The sequence below is a fragment of the Borostomias antarcticus genome (genome assembly GCF_949987555.1).
Source record: "Borostomias antarcticus genome assembly, chromosome: 1".
Lineage (NCBI taxonomy): Eukaryota > Metazoa > Chordata > Actinopteri > Stomiiformes > Stomiidae > Borostomias > Borostomias antarcticus.
The window spans coordinates 11225062-11231058 of NC_140234.1; the positions used below are offsets into that span (position 1 = coordinate 11225062).

Consider the following 5997-nt stretch of genomic DNA (forward strand, 5'->3'; position numbering starts at 1 on the left):
TCAGTGAGAATCTGTAGAACATTTGTCATATCCATAATCTAATATATGGGCCATGGGGTGGTCTTTCCAGACAGGCAGGCTGGAGAGCTTCTCCTCAGTGGCCGCTACTATGGGCCAGCCCCAGGCCTTGAAGAAAGGCACCAGGTTCCTCTCCACCGCCTGGGAGAAGGTGTGGGCGAATACGTTCATCTTGCCAGGGTTTTCCCCAGGCACGTTCTGCATGCTGTGATAGGCTGCAAACACCTTCTTGAAGGCCTCCCAGCCAAACTCATCCTGGAGCTGTTGGGGCAGAGGAGGACAGGGATGGAGGGGTGAGCAGGTGAATATGTCATTATTTAGCAGCAGTGAGGGTGTGATGGTATTTTAAACTGATCTAGTCAAAAGATTTACCAAGATACGTTCAAAAGGTTAAGTCTGGTTTATTGTGAAAAACAATACGAGCGCAAGGACTTCCTGAAAACGCAACAAGGGTGGTTTCGTCAGCGAAGTGAAGTTTATGGGTTTGCTGTGGCTTATATGCAATCAAAACAAAGGTACGGTGCTTCCAGGATGTGATTGGCTACTGCATTGTACATATGAATGGCAGGCGTGGCCAAGAGTAAAGACATGTGACATGAGAAAAAGGCGGCAGTTTCCAAGAGGGACAAAGGAACAAAGGATGGCCATTCTGGAGCAGACAGATGGCCTTCTGGAAGCCATTTTGTATGTTAGCACAGCTATGTGAATACTTGGGGGGAGGTGATGAACTACAAGAGAAGTGAGAGGACAAAGGTTTAAGGTGTTTGGATGTAAATTCCTCAACAATCCCCCATTTGTGCCTGAACAGGTACACAAAAATAAAATATAAAATCCAAACACAAAGTGTAAACAGTCAGATATGCTATACATGTGGAAAGGAAATAATCTCTCCACTAGGTGGAGCAAAAAAAAAAAAAAAAAATCTTTTTCTCTTTCTTTTTATTATTTTCTTTCCACGTGCAAAATCACGCACCAAAACCCCTTGTTTCAGAAATTTGACAGGAAACAAGGTAAAAAAAAGATGACATGATTATATACTATTTATAGTCTAAGAGTGGACAACCATTCACCAAAAAACTTGATTTAACAAAGCAAAAAAGATAAATGGTTACCAGTGTAAGAAGGGCAAAAAACCTCTTGGTCAATTTAGAGGAAAAACCCAAACTTATTTATCAACTCATGTTTCAACCATTGTAACTCTTGTAAACAAATATGATTAGTAGATTATTTCAAAGTTCATTCACTCTTGTTGTGAATAATCGCATGTGATGTCCTATGGAACATAGCTTCCATGTGTGCGTCTCTGAATGTTTAATGTAGGTTCCAGTGTGTGCGATTAGAGGTGCAGTCATTGCTGTTGAGATTGTCCATGTTGTCATACCACAACCACAAGAAGGAGGTGACCGGCAAGGTCAGTCTCCGATTGCTCATCAGAGGAGAGGAGAGTGTGGCGGTGACTGTCAAGGTCACTCTTGTTCACAGTGTATATCCAACAGTCATTTAGGTGACACTTCTCTTTTGGGCAATAGAATGTCACTGGGGAATGCAAGGCGTCTTCTCTTCTAGATCGCAACTTCAATGTCGCGTTGTTTGAATCAGTTATGTTCAATGTTAGTTGCAGTGTGTGCAGGTGTGTGTGCGTGTGGTGCATCTTGTGAGGTCATGGCTGTGGAGTTTCTCCATGTTGCCATCATAACGACCATGAGAAGGAGGTGACCAGCAAGGTCATTTTTCCTCCTATTCCTCGTCCGAGGAGAGGACAGTTGTGGCAGCCCATGGCTTTGGCCTCTGAGCCCTCTGGTTCAGCTGCATCCTTGATCTCCTGGTGTTGGCGATCCCCTGGTGGACCGTCCTCTGCTGCTTGGACCCGTCGGCAATGGCTTGCATGGATCCACGAAGTCCTCTCAGATCGCTGTCTGCGTGGTGAGTAGAACCTGGTACGGCCCGAGCCACCTCGGCGAGTTCCAGCTCCTTCGTCTGTGGTCGCGGACCAGGACCCAATCCCCAGGAGAGATGTGATGCAGGAACCCCTCCTTAGCCTCAGGAATGGCGGTCCTCACTCTGTTGAAGACATCCCTGGCATGGAGAGAGTTCAATAAAATCCATTATTACATGTTCCCATGGCCCACTTGGCCGAGGATGTGCTGACAGTTCCATTTTTTGACGGGTAGGTTCCTCCCGCAACATCTACTTCTCTTCCATGTTTTCTGGCCTGTTCTCAGGCTGCTCATCTGCTCCTGGTAGTCTCTTGTCTCCTCATTGGGCAGGTCTACATAGAGCGGTCAGCCAGCGAGCTCTCGGAAGGTGAGGAGGGAGTCCCTGTCCTGGTTCAGCAGGGTGAAGGTGCGGTGGGACACGGTGTCCGTGTGGACACCACACAGCCAGGGCGCCAGCAGCACGTACAGGCTCTTGAACTGAACCCGGTCCATCCCTGTACTGCTCCACGTAGGCCCGGCCCGGGTCGTGCTGCTGGAGGGCCACCTCGGCGCTCCCGCTCCCCCAGTACAGGCTGATGAAGTGCTCCGTCTGTGGATCCACAGATGAGAGAGTCAACAGAGACAAAATAGAAGAGAAAAAAGGAGAGTCTTCTGGTCTGGTCTCCCGGTTCCCCTCTTTGGTCAGGAACGGTTATCCGCAGTCTGTTGGAGATACTCAGAAACATGGTTAAGCGCAAGCTCCTGCTTTGTGGAAAAATGTTGTTATTCAGTCAGGAAAACTTAAACAGGGTATCTGTTTAAGTGTCATTAGAGCCAGTCTGCAGTTGCCTACAGTGACATCAGCGGCAGTGTTAGAATGACTTTAACACACCCAGTCCCCAGTCATGATCAAGGCAATTGGATTTGGCTCTAGAATTTCTCTCGCGATTTTATGAAAATAAAATAAAATAACCACATTCTCGTCTCAACAAAACAACACCCCTCTAAGGGTAGAAACAAATTCCCTGAAGTCAGGATAAAACAGAGATGAGGGAAAAAAAAAAATCACTCAAATGAAATGACACTAAAATGAACTGGCTTCATTTACAATTAACTAATTCAAAAAATCCATCAAAGCTTCATTTGTATAGCTAAAAATTTGTATATCTAAAACTTCCCTCTTCTGCATTTGAGGACAAAGTATTGGGCACCGCTTCGGACAAAATGGTCTCTTCCCTGTTTCATACTTATCTGTCGCTCACAGTGAGTTGGTGACATGGCGCTGGCCCTGCATCTCACGAACCCCAGATCGCCCATCTGTAGGGAAACAGGTCGGTACTCCCATCTCCACCTCCGGTCCTGTGCCCGTCTCCTGGTTCGGCATTCACCCATCACTCCCGGAACGACAGTTGTCTGTAAAAACACTCAGAAAAAACACTCAGGCCTGATGAATGTGCCTCAAACTATAAACATGAGATATTTAACAAAAACATTAAACACATACAAATAACCAAATCATCACACAGCAGCAAAGCAAATAGGGGGCCGGAGAGATAGCCCCATCGAAAGAGAACAGCCCTCAGCGCTGTCTCATATCCTCTTTCCATGCTGGACCAAGAATGACCCTCAAGTCATTCGTGACTCCACACAGTTCATAGCTTCATGCTGGCGAGGGGCTACTCCTTGGTAGCCCACACAATGCACTCCAGGAAAATCTGAAAACATCAACACAGAACTTCACAGAAACAGAACATCCTATTCAAAACCCTGTCAGACTTTTGAGTTCGCACCAATACCTAATAGATCATTTTCAGAAACATTAACAACAACTTAAGATTCAAAAGCTCTACATCTATTTCATCCTCCCACCATCATGCACAAACCTTACGTCCTCAGCTACATCTGTCTTCTTCTGTTTATTTACCTTAAAAAAAATCTCTCTATCTTGGCTAGTTAATCTCCCTTATGGGTTGTTCAAGGGAACTCCAGCAGGTGGCGCTCGACCCCAAATTTGAGGCTCTTCCTTTTCATTCAGCTTGCGGTAACTGTGACACCGTTCAATCCAGTGGCCATACTGACCACAATGGAAGCATGAATCGTCTCTATCTTCACTTCGATTATACCTTTTTCCTCGCCTAACCCTACCAGAACGCTTCCTATTGTTTCTCTGTCGCCACTGTGGTCGTTGTTGGTTCCACCTCGCACCAGCAGTTTGATTGTCCAGCTGTTGTAACTGAGCAGCTTGTAATCTGGCTGCACCTAGCTTCATTTCTTTCAACTCCCTCTTTTCAATGTGATCACGAAGACGCTCCGCATAGCCGAAATTGTCAACAACTTCTTCGAGAGAAGTCGATTCCCAGGTGTGGCACATCAACCTAACTTGGTTGGACAAAGAGGAGAGAGAGTTATTCATCAATTGTTGTTTCAAAATCTTTTTATAATCGGCGTTCCCTTTGTCCATGCCACTGTGTGCGGCGAAAACTGATTCTAGTCGTTCCCAAAATTTCTCGAACTGTTGATCGGAATTTTGTTTGCAATATGTGATACGGTCCCAATCCATCTTTTTAGGGAATCGAGTTTTGATTCTGTTCAACAGCGCAGTGTTTTGGTCAGAAAAATCGGCATGATTAAAAGGCAATGTAATGTCAAACGGATGTTTCACATCCACCGATTTTAGCCCAAGGCATTGTCTCATGATCATGGCGATTTCCTCTGCGTGAGGCTCATACATACGAACTAAACTGTTAAAAAGATTTTCAAACTCGTCAATGTCTTTGGTTGGATCGGGCAAGGTTTTAGCTATTTCACGTAGTTCATCAGAGCGCCAGGGTCTATAAACCGTAATCTCTGGAGTCCAGGCCACATAACCAGCTGCATAATTTATTTGTGAAGGGCGAGGAACAGGGTTTGGGCAGCGTATCAGAGGCGCGTGTATTTGCGGTCCCTCCAGAGTATCTCTAGCCATTTGCAGTTGTTCCAAATTAAACTTAGCCTCAGATATAGCTCTAGCCAATTCTTCCTTATACCTCGTAGAAAGGGGCGAAATGAGAGAAGGGGCGTGGCTAATGGCGGGACCATGAAAATGGGGAAGAACAACAGCCTGGTTGGGTGTGAGCACGGAGCAACGAGTCGAGGGGGGGGGGGAATCTAATTTTAAATCAGAGTTATTCTGCTGGGGAAATGGCGGAGAGACTGTTTGCTGAACCTCCTTATCTTTCCTTCCTGACCTAAAAACCCGCTCTCGTGCTACTCTCTCCCAAATCTTAAAAACAGACCAGTCTATAGAATTAACAGGCTTTTCCCTTAACCTAGACATCTCAACCACCTCTAGCTGAGCCCGAATCTTAGCTAAAAATTTAACACTAAATGTCAGATGGGGATGTAAGAAATCGAAAATGCTTTAGCGCATAACGAAATCTGCCAACAAACGCTCGCAGAATAATGCTTCAGCGCATCAATCTCCTCAGGGCTAGACAAAATGCAAGTTAGCAGTAGAATCCTGTTGCATATAGCATATGTTAGTAGCCGGTGTTACAGGGACACCTAGTGGTGCTCCCAAAATGTTGCATGTAAGACCCGGATGTTGTATTTGGCCATGCGCGGGGAATTCAGTTTAATAAGAGCTATACTGCGAAAATCCCTAATAAACACGACGCAGCCTAAAACCCCAAAACAGCAATGAAAGGAAACCTTATAGTTAACTCACGGCGGGAAAGAATACAATTTCGAAAGAAACAAAGACACATTAACCCGCTTAGTACTCACCCAGTCAGGAAGTTCTTTGTTCTCTGGCTCAATGGCGGATCACCGGGACAGTTGTTTTCCTGCGTCTCCCAGACAACCAGCTAGCCTACTGGAAAAGTATACAAAATACTTACAATACAAAGCAAGAGCCGAAGCTCAAAAATGCACTCAAAAATCCCACTGAGCCGGCGAAAATAGCGCTAGACAAACAAAGACAACACAACCCCGTTCGGGGACAAAAACAGACACTCCGGAGATTAGCTGGTAATCGCACTCACTGCGAACTTCAACCCATTTGGAAATCGCACTCACTGCGAAC

General features: G+C 45.7%; 1 pseudogene across 1 annotated transcript in view; it reads right to left on the reverse strand.

Annotated features, from left to right (window-relative positions):
* Positions 1-5997, reverse strand: part of LOC311307970 (TRPM8 channel-associated factor homolog) — a 15787-nt pseudogene continuing 9790 nt past the window's right edge. The window contains exon 6 of the transcript in view: positions 1-279. The product of the transcript in view is annotated as a TRPM8 channel-associated factor homolog (transcript). The remainder of the gene's footprint in view (positions 280-5997) is intronic.